General features: G+C 37.0%; 1 long non-coding RNA gene across 1 annotated transcript; it reads right to left on the bottom strand.

The window, feature by feature from the left end:
- Nucleotides 1-2062: 2062 nt before the first annotated feature.
- LOC108585876 lies at nucleotides 2063-9819 on the bottom strand. The gene is made up of 2 exons (XR_001902429.3): nucleotides 7778-9819; nucleotides 2063-3080 (listed from the first exon to the last, which is right to left on the bottom strand). It is a non-coding gene; the product is annotated as an uncharacterized LOC108585876 (long non-coding RNA).
- Nucleotides 9820-11392: the final 1573 nt, after the last annotated feature.

Below are 11392 nucleotides of genomic sequence, written 5' to 3'. Positions count from 1 at the left end.
CGGACACAATAAGTGATAGACCTGAAGTTTTGAACCTAGACCTTCTGATGTCAGAGCCAGTTCTCATCATCCCTCAAAATAATATCTTTTTCCATTAAAAGCAGGGATCAAACAGAATGTATTTTTGTTTTTTCAGTGGTGTAAACCATGATTTATGACTATATACTACCTTTTATGTCTTCGTGTGCTCATAAAAGCTTGTGTAAGTGAAGCATAGCTTGATACTTCACCAGCACTGAGTTAATTGAGGAGACCAAACTCTCTAAGTTGACAAGCAGATGTTTAATGTACAATCTGAGTACATTATCTGCCTATATCTGGGTGTGGAAAAGGTGAAGAAGACATGTAGAGGAGAAAGAGCACACATTAAGTCCTTTCTAGGCATTAGGCAGGTTGGTCTGGCGGCAGGGAGGGGCAGGGTGAAGTGGACAAAAAGAGAAGCTGCAGCTTTGAAGTTCAGACCTGGGCTTAAGTCTTGGCTAGCTACTTGGCTTAGTTCTTTCTGTCTTATTCGACAGCTACTTGCCTTAGTTCTTTCTGTCTTATTTGACAAGATATGTAACTCTTCTGTGTCTCATCCTTTTCATTTATGCAATGAACATAACAATCAGTATCTCAGAATCATATGAAAATTCAATCAAGTAACATATGCACAGCCTTTCGAATGCTCCACTATTTCTCTGTCCCAAGTCATGTCACCACCACATTCACGTGAGGCTTGTGTTGTTCATCTGCTTTTTGTTGACTGATTTTTCATAGAAATCTGAAAGGCAGTTATGACTATTTCTGTTGTAGTGATGTAGTAAGTTAGCACTATTAATTACACACATTGAGGGTCAGGAGCAGAAAAGAGTCCAGATTTGGCAGATTTCAAACCCCAAAGTCTTTCCATAATATGTTAAAATACACCCTCAGCAGAGCTTTCTAGGACTACTCTATAGAGCCTTTTAAGTAATCCAGAAACTACTGTCAACTCATCTTTAGTTTGGATTTCACTCTGTTACTTGTCAACTCTCTGTTTAAAGCCATTCAATAAGTAGGACCAAAATTCCATGCCAAGACTTAGAAGGACCTTTGTTGACAGTCCTTTACTTACATTTTTAGCTTCAACTTCAGCCTCTTTTGTATTTGCATATTAATTACATAAACACCCAGTGACTTATTTTTTCCCAAATGCACGAGCTATATTTTTGTCTCTGTATTTTGGAACAGAGTTTTCACTAAGCTTAGAATAGATTCACCTTCACCTAGGCTGCTTGAACTCCTACATGTCCTGAAAAATTTAATTCGATATTTGTAAAATTTACCAAATCAAAAACAAAAACATTATGCACAAAAAATAAACCCAAAAGAAAAAAAAGAAATCTTGTTAAAAACATATTTTTGGACCTGAATTAAGTAAATTTGAATCAGAACTTCCAGAAGAGGCACCTGTAAGCTCTACTTTTTACAAGAACTTCAATCAATTTTGTGATCAGATAACTTTTAGCACTACTTAAATGAAACCAAGTGTATGCTGCACTACAGTTTTCTGTTTGAAGTTTCTCTCTAATGTGTGGTGTCTTTTAAGAGTGTAATAGAACCTTATTCATCATTATATCCCTAGTTCATTGCTTAGAAAAGCCCAGGTCTTCAGAAATTATTTCCTAGAATACTCTTGGACTTATATAATGAGCAGATGTCTCAGATGACTTATGGAGTCCTTGCAAGTCATAATGAGCAAGCATTCGAGATACCCTGTTGCTGATTTCTGATATTAGATTTAAAAAAATTTACAGAACAATTTTTTTAGACCAACAGAAATTCCTCTATTTAGAGAACCCTTAACAATTCTGCAGTACCTGTTCAGGTTCAAATTGGCTTGAAGAAGTCCTGTCTACACACAGGTATATAACAACCAAGATTCAGCATGGATATAGAAACTTAGATTTGATGTATTTAAATTCAATGTGAAGGACTTTTCTGGCATGAGTACTAAATGATTACGGAGAAGAAGAGTGGTAATAAATCAGCACACCAGAGAAAAGATAAAGACAACAGAGAGAAGAGATTCAGACAAATCTAATATTCCTGGAATTTATACTGTTATCACAAAGGAACTCTTCCATTCAGAGTTTTATGTATCCTCGTTCCTTTCAGAATATATTCCATACTCCTCATTACGGAATATTAGGTCTTCCAAGTCTGGTCCAATCAACTCTACAAGCTTCACTCTATTTCATTTTTATTACTCATCAAAAGAACTACTCATAGGAACCTCCACTCTTCCCTCTCTGAACTGTTCCATGCCTTATGCCAAAGAAAAAAAAAAAGTTGCGCACTAGTTAATGGTGGTAAAGACAGATGTTATTTAGTCACCATTACTATGGAATAGAAGAATGTCTAGTATAAACTGAGCTCAAATTTGCCAAAACAAAAAGCAGGAGACGTTTTAAAAGCTGAGGTACACTAAAGCAGAGGCACTGGAAGGCACGGAGTGGCAGTTTCATTCTTGTGACCAGCTCATATGGGTTCGCTAATTGGCACACATCAGGACGGGAAACACGTTGGCTGCACTGTGGTGATAGGAGATGGTTGCACAAGTTAGAGCAAAGCTCCCACCAAAATAGGTCCTTACCTTCCCACAGGGACTGGGAAGTTGGAGTTATCCCCTTGAATGTTCTCATTTCAAAGAGACGACTCTGGGGTCCTTGAGGAATCAGTTCTGGGTGGTAAAAGATTTACTTCTCAAAGAAGCAGAAAAGGGGTTTATAATTGCAAGCTTTCTAAAGTAACAGTTAAGGGAGCTATAGTCCCATCGTCAGGTTTTGGCTGGAATAAACACCTGATTATCCTAGGAGCAGTGAGCTTCCTTTGGCAGGCATTTTAAAGGGGCCTGTAGCAACTAAGGCCACAGCCTGAAGGTGCTACATAGTGTGCTTGAGTTTGGTCAAGTCTCTTAGCACAGGAGCTTGGATGGAGTCAATAAATGCTATCAGTTTTTGCAGTTTTTACTTGCTCCTGGGATACTCTTCACTTTCATTTTCCCCAAAGAGAGTATGGTTGTGTCTACATTATCAAGTGAAGTGTCTGAAAGATGCCTGTGAGACAAAAGAAATAATTAATTAGAATGTGCCCTAATGTTCACAGAGTATACAAAATATCTTCATGTCCATTAATAATGGTGTTAATTGCTATTATGAAATACCTTCTGCATGCCACTCGATTTACTTGCATTATCTCATACAATTCTCACAACCACTCTTTTGAGATAGTCATTGCATCTTTATCTTACAAATAAAGAATCTGAGAGTCAGAGACACAGATTTTGTTGTCCAAGGGCATTCATTTAGAACTCTAGAGCTGAGAATCTTTAATATGTACCTTCATAGCATTATTCTCAGAAAGTCATGTTGCCATTCAACATGCTATATATAACCCATTTGTTGCTAGTAAAGGAGTTGGTTTTACATTTTACAAATGACATAACCCAGACTTAACATACACAGTATTCCCAAGATTACACAGCTAAATGGTAAAGGTACAGGGACTCAAACTGATGCATTTTTAAACTCCAGAAACTTTAAGTGTTAAATACACCATTTCTTTGCAATAATTTCAACTGAGTTAAAGAACATCTAAAATGTATGTAACCTTTTATCATTTTTATGCTTATGACTGTGTGCTAATGGAAAATGTAAATTTCCTGGCAATTTACAGCAGATTTTACATTAGTGGCAGTGTTCTCATAGTCCCGTTATCTCAGTTTGTCTTAAACATTTATTACTAATTTGACACCAGTGATATTCTAATTAAAGTTCTTTCTCTAACATGAAATAGAGTATTATATAAAGCAGCAAGAATGTTTTCATTCCATTTAGATTACCAGATATTTCATGGGTGGTTTACAATAAATATTGGAAGCAATTTTGTTTATTTGTTTAGGAAATCATCATTTCCATCATTCTTACTCCATATTACCACCCTGTATTTTCTTAACTAATTTTCGTGTTTCATTAGAAGCTCTTTTATGCAAAGAGTTTTTGTTTAGGCACAATTGTTAATTAAAGTGAGTATTGAAATTGCTTAATTGCCTGAAAAAAGACGTTAGATTTTTCTAAGCATGACCTATGCTATCAGCAGAAAGATTATTAAAACTTTCATATTTAAGGGAAAAAAAGCAGGGTTTGGAGATAAAATTAGGTCATTCTGAACTCTTTTTACATAATCAGAATCTAAATAAGCTCCACTTAGTCACCGACCCCCATTGATTCTTCTTCCTAAATACATATTACAAGTGTTTTTTTCTTTTTTTCATCTATCCCCACTTTCTCCACTCAGTCACTGGCTCGTTTTCAAACTGAACAATAAAACTGTTAGAAGTTTAAACAGATTATTGATGTCTATATCCAACTCCAGCCATTCTGATTACATTGATACAGTGTGGGACCAGAGAATTTCAGTTTTAACCAGTTTTGGGGTGATGTTGATGCTGTTGGTCTAGGGATCAAACTTGGAGAATCACTGTTCTCATTTCTTGCTATGGAGCATCTGTTCCATGGAACAGCAACATTAACATTACTCGTTAGAAATACAGAATTTGGGTCCCCATCCCACACCTACTGAATAATAATCTGCATCTTCACAACATCCCCAGGGGACTCAAGTGCACAAGAAAGTGTGAGCAGCACTCAAATTAGCACCCTAGTACTCTGTCATCTCAACTACTCATTAGTTTCTTTGCCATTTATTCCTCTCCATTCCCAGATAGATCTTCACATTCCTTCCTAACATGCATATACGGTCATAGCAATGATCACAGGACTAAGCTGATGAACATATGTCCATTTCTTCCTAGGTTAATATTTAAATTCCTTTCTTTGTCGTGCAAGGTCTGCCTTCTTCCACTGGCTCCCCAAACCTCAAGACCTGAGGGTTCATTCCTGAGGGTATGTCAAGTCTGGGTTATGCCATTTGTAAAATGTAAAACCAACTCCTTTACTAGCAGCAAATGGGTTGTATATAGCATGAAAGGAAATCGCTTTTCCTTTCAAACATTTGAGGGCATGTTGCTGGCCTTCTGTACTCTTGTGTTAAAGCTGCTCCCTCTGCAAGGAACAGTCTCCTGGCCATTGCCAAAGACCTATGTGCTATGGTTGCATCCTGGTTGAGAAAAGCAACCATACAATATTTTAAGTAAGATGATGGTAGAGTTGAAAGAAAACAAACTCCAGCAAAAATCAGAGCTACCTTATGAATCTGAGTTCTGTTCCTTCCTGGATTTACATCCTTGGAAATTCAATTGACTTTCTTTCCCTTTTCTTTTATTAATCTATACAAAGGAGTTAATGACATAACTATTTTAAATGAGATGGTATTCATAAAATATTGGCAGCTACCTGACCTGCACATAGTGGTTACATAATGAGTGTCAGTGTATCCCATCACTCAAAAGAGAACTAGATACACAATAAGCACTTAAACATGAAAATGTGCTTGATGCACTGCCAATCAAAGGAGAGTACATAAAAGCAAGAGTAAGACACCAGACCTACAGAGTATTTTGTTATATTTAAAATATCCCTTACTGAACCTTTGCACTGACCCAATACTTTTGTTCTTAATTAAAGAAAGGAAAAATGGCTGAATTAAGGAAGAAATTCTTTACTAGGAGCCAAAAAAAAAAAAAAACCCACAAACACAAGTAGAGAGAAATAAAAAGGAACACCCCTCAATTATTTTTTGAGAAATCTGCAGAACACTTAAAATATTTATTTTATATTTCATATTAAATATTCCATTTATATGAGAAAAGTTCTTAAGTCCCAGTGAATACCCCTGCAATTAAAACATTTAACTGAGGAAAAAGGGTACATTTTGGCTGCTGAAATTTAAAGTTGCTTAATTTTTGATTATACAATGTTACCTTGGACTCCCACAAAGACCTGCCCTACTTTAGAAATACTGTATTGTACTAAAAAGCTTAATCCCAGCTCTCAAATTGTAAATAATATATAAGCATTGCTTAAAAAAGGTAAAATAAAAAATGAATCAACCCATTTTAATAGTCCACATGAATAATTATTGGATCAATAGTTCATAGTATACAACTGCAATTAAATGTACTCAATAATTCAGTAAAATGGCCATATTTTATACTTTAAAGTCATTGAGGTAATAAAATGTAACCTCTAATCTAAGATCATTCTTCAGTTATAATGAAGCGTATATACAAAAATACGTATGTATACTTTCTAACTCTTCAAATATATTTGTTTTACTTTAAAATTTCTTGTTTAGAAAAATAACAATGTTAACCCTTTTATAGGCTACGGTCAATTTGCGAAATCTTTATTCTCAGCATAGTAAAACATTTAGATACATTTAGAATTTTAAGGTAGAAACGTGTAGAAAAATGTTGAATATTGTTTACAGCTAGATATTCTGGCACCAAAAGCAAACAATTTCAAATTTAGTTGATAACCAGTTGACGTTAAAAGATAGAAATCGCTTTTCCTTTCAAACATTTGAGTGCATATTGCTGGCCTTAGATGAGATGAAGTCACTATAAGCTTATTCTCACAGACCCAAGCAGGACATGTAGGCTCAAAGCTATGTCTTGATTGATCAGTTACTCGGTGTTGTGTTGTAGAGCCTGGCCTGTGGGCAAGCAGCATTAGAAACTCCTGAGTGCTAGTGAGAAAGCCAGAATCTCAGACCTGACCCAGTCCTCTTGAGTTGGAATCTGCATGTTGACTGAAGCCTCGCTGTTTTGAATGCACATTTGGGAAATCACTGCTGAATAGCATGGACCTTAACCACACAAACTCCAGATTTATTCTGCCTGCATCAAGTTTTGGGTCCGTTGTTTTGCAATGCCTTGCAACATATAAAGGATCTATAACTAATAACTGCTATTATTTGATCAGTGAAAAGAGGGCAATTTTCTTCTCATGTCACAAAAGTCATTCAGAATCTATAAGAAAATTAAACAAATTAACAAGCAAAAAACAAACAACGTCATTAAACATGGGCAAAGGACATGAGCTGACAGTTCTCAAAAGAAGACATACATATGGCCAATAAGCATAGGAAAAAGTGTTCAACATCCGTAATCATTAGAGAAACACAAATCTCCACACCATCTCACACCAGAAAGAATGGCTATTATTAAAAAGTCAAAACATAACATGCTGGGGAGGTTGCTGAGAAAAGGAATTCTCATATACTGCTGGTGGGAATGTGAACTATTTCAGCCACTGTGCAAAGCAGTTTGGAGATTTCTACAAGAACTTAAACCAGAATTACTATTCCACCCAGGAATTCCAGCAATATATACTAGATATATGCCCATACAAATATAAATCATTGTACCATAAAGACACATGCACATGTATATTTACTGCAGCACTATTAATGATAGCAAAGACAGAGAATCAACCTAAATATCCATCGACAATGGACTGGATAGAGAAAATGTGGTACAAATACACAATGGAATACTACACAGTCATAAAAAAAGAAATTATGTCCTGTGTAGCAACATAGATGCAGCAGGAGGCTGTTGTCTTAAGCAAATTAACACAGGAATAGAAAACCAAATATGAATGTTCTCACTTATAAGTGGGAGCTAAACATTGAGTACACATGGACATGAAGAAGGGAAGAGATACTGGAGCTTACATGAGGGTGGAGGTTAAAAGGAGGGTCAAGATGAACAAACTACCTATCAGGCTCTATGCTTGTTACCTGTGTGACAAAATAATCTGTACACCAAACCCCAGGACACACAACTTACCCATATAACAAACCTGTACATGTAACCCATGAACCTAAAATAAAAGTTGGAAAGGGAAAAGAAGAAAGAAACAAAGCCACTTGTGACCTCACAGAATGCATCTTTGACTGTGGCCCAGGAAACCTGGATTTGATGCTTAGCTTTGTCACTTTCGTCTTTACTTCGGGTCCACAATTCAAGTTCTCATAATTTCCAATTCCTAACCAGTAAAACCAGAATATTAATCCACCAGGGTTAATGTTAAGATCTAATGAAGGAATAATACAGAATCACTTTGTAAACTTTATAATTCTGCATATGTATTAGCTGTTAATATGGCAGCACAGTTGATAAACTAATGCAGGCTCTGTTGACATGGGGTGGAGTGCCCCATCCATATTCCTTCATGTCACTCCTCTTCTCTAAATCCTTTTGAGTATCATATCCAAATGCCTTGCCATAGCCCTCAAGTCTCTCCATGAATGGAGCCCTGGATCTCTCATCTTCTACCCATTTTCCCTATTCTCACACTCCTACAGCCAGATTTGTCTTGAAGATTTGCCATGAAGACAGCAATTTTGTACTCACAATCTGTCTCTTGTTTTGTCATCGTCTAGGAGTGAAACGTACTACCCTCAGATATCGACATGGCCTCTTGATTCAGGTCTCTCTGAAAATGATACATCCTCAGTCAAGGTTTCTATGATCTCTGAAATCAAGCACTTCACTCGCTACCACACGTTATCCACTTACTCTACTTCTTCACATTTCACTGAATTTATCGCTACGTAACATTATAATTCAAAGTTCAATCAGGAAAGCAGAGAACTCTAGTTATTTTAAGAAGAAAAATTTTAATAGAAGAAACGCATGCAAAACCATTGGAAGGTCTGGGAGAACAAAGATTAGACAAAGTCTTAGACAACTTTCAGGAAATTTAGAAGGACTAAAATTGCAAAGAATGTGCCAGCAAAACCACAAGAATGTGCATGCATAGGAGATAGCCTGGTCGCCGCTGCAAACTCCACCTTGGCTGTCTGCCCAACTGACTGCCTCAACTTCTATGGGTGATTATTTTCCTTTCATCTGCTTTTCCTGTTATCTACTCCCCAGATCTTCTCCAAGTGTCTATTATTGGTGGATAGAAAAAATAGAAATAATATCTGGCATGCAAATATACTTATTTTCTGTCTTCCCTGCTGAAACATAAGCTCCATGAGAATAAGGACTCCATCTATTTTTGTTTTGCTATAGTCTAAAAGAAGAATAGCAGAAAATCAGTAGGCACTCAAAGAACAAAATTTTATTGAATGAATGAGTGAGCAAGTGAATGAAAGAACCCTAAAGCTGGAATCTCCATCGTTATTTATGCGTTATTTTTTGGTTGGTGTGCAAGCAGTGCAAAGCAGAGAAACAACTGTCCAGGGAGTTTGCAGTCCCTATTCCCACCCTGAAAGCACCTCCAAGCACTCACATCTTCACACATTTCTCCCAGGCTCCTGGGAGAATTGTAACAATGCTAGCAGGACACTGGACTGAGTCAAAAGACTTAGGCTTCCAGTCTGGTCCACATTTTTGGTTACTGGAGAGAACTTAAAGAACACGTTTTACTTCTTTGAAACACATTGCATTTTCTGAAAAATGGTGATGATGAATGCTGCCGGCTTAGCTCACGGGTTTATCGGAAGGGTCATTTGAAATGATGTATTTTTCTATTCATTCATTCATTCATTCATTCATTCATTCATAAAACATTTACCAGGCACTTACTTTATTCCAGGAACATTAGAAAAGACTGGGTATATCAAAGTGTGTGGAACATCAGCCTCGAGCCTGGGACACTCATTACTTCATAAGCAGACTTCATGAGCCTACGTAAACAATCACTGAAATAAAGCTGACAAGAGTAGGAATGGTAAGAACACACTCAAAGTGGTGTGAGAGAGCAGAAGATCAGAGAATTACTTCCACTGAAGGAGTCAGTAATGTAATTTGTGGTGGCATTTCAGCAGGGTCTCCAGGGATATGCCTAGTTCTGTCAAGGGGTGAACCAGAAGCAGGTGTATGCTACTGTAAAATGCTATAAAAGTAAAAATTTAAAAAATAAAGATAAAATGTTTGAATTTGTTAATGTACTCTATGTTTAACAATGTATGTCTCTATGAAAAGGTTTGTGTGTGTGTGTATGTGTTTTGTAGCACAGTTAATGCAATCCCTAACTAAAGAGATAGACTGTTTCAATTTAAAAATCTGGTTCTACCACTTATTAGTGTGTGACTTTTAGCCACGGACTTAACTTGTCTGGGCATTTTCCTCATCTGTAAATTTGGGGTAATAATAGTATGTGCCATACAGAGCTGAGAAGATTATCTGAGTTTATGCACACAAACTTCTTTTAATAGTGTCTGACTGCTGGAGAGAGTAAACACACAATTAACACAGCTAATGTTACAATAACTACTGGACTACCATTGTTATTATTATTGATATAATTTATTTGTCTATAAAATCTGTTCTGAGGGCTTGGGATTCATAACCTTCTGAAATAACAGCTTCAGTCCAGACCGATCTGTTATATTATCTTCCTCAGTAAATTGTCACCACTCAGGGCCAGATGTTAACACAGCCTCAATCCTATCCCCCTGGCCTGGGTCAGCTGTGCCGGGTTCCCTTCACTAATCCACAGGGCTCAAATTTGTGAGAACCCCTGCTGAAAACTTTCTCTTCTGGCTCTGCCATGTGCTTATAAAGTCTTCGGCAAGTTCTGTTTGAAATGTTTTGGTCAGTTCAGCTCAGATAATTGCACACAACGATATATGGGAAAGGGACCTGGAGAGCATGTTATCCAGCATCTTTACTTCACAGATGGCAAATCTGAGGACCAGAGAGAGAAGGAGCCTTGCCCAAGGTCACAGAGTTAATTAATGGAAGGTATAAATCCAGAACACAAATCTGCCCAGTCCCAGACCAGTACTCTGTTCCATTACCTGTCCTGCTTCTTGATTACATGCTGACCAAAGCAATGAAACATACCACAGCATAAAATATGTGTTAGATTGACATCACTATGGTATTTGATTCTGGTATCAGGAAACACTATCCTGTTACACATGTTAGTTTTAAAACCCAGGTTTAACAGCAAGAGTGCATGGACTGAGGGAATTATAATGCACACATTAACAACAGTAATGGTGGGACAGACAATTATTATATGGCACATTACTGTTCACAAAGTATTGCATATACATGGTTTTAATTGTTTTCATTATAAACAAATACAAATTTTGGCAAGCAAAGGGGATTCTATTATAGTCCTGTTTTCAGAGGAGACAGATCTTCCCTGTTTTTCTAGGCTCAGGCCAAAGACTGTCTTCGATATGAAGTTTGTGCTTCTGTTACCAGGCCAGGGGACAAACTTTATCTGAACTCTCATAACCTCCTGGTTAACTAGACTATCCTCTCATCTTTAGTAGCGGAGGCTGGGGTATGTTTGTGTGTATGTGTATGGGGGTGTGCGTGCTCGCACATGCACGTGTGCATGTGTGTTACCTTGAGTAATTAAGAAAATTTCTATTGGATAGGTTCATTTGTGTGGGTAAAATCCACATACTGATATTGAGTAGGCAATTAATAAAG

The sequence above is a fragment of the Papio anubis genome, chromosome 3 (genome assembly GCF_008728515.1).
Source record: "Papio anubis isolate 15944 chromosome 3, Panubis1.0, whole genome shotgun sequence".
Lineage (NCBI taxonomy): Eukaryota > Metazoa > Chordata > Mammalia > Primates > Cercopithecidae > Papio > Papio anubis.
Note: the sequence above shows the minus strand (reverse complement) of the source record. Positions and strands in the feature narration are given on the sequence as shown.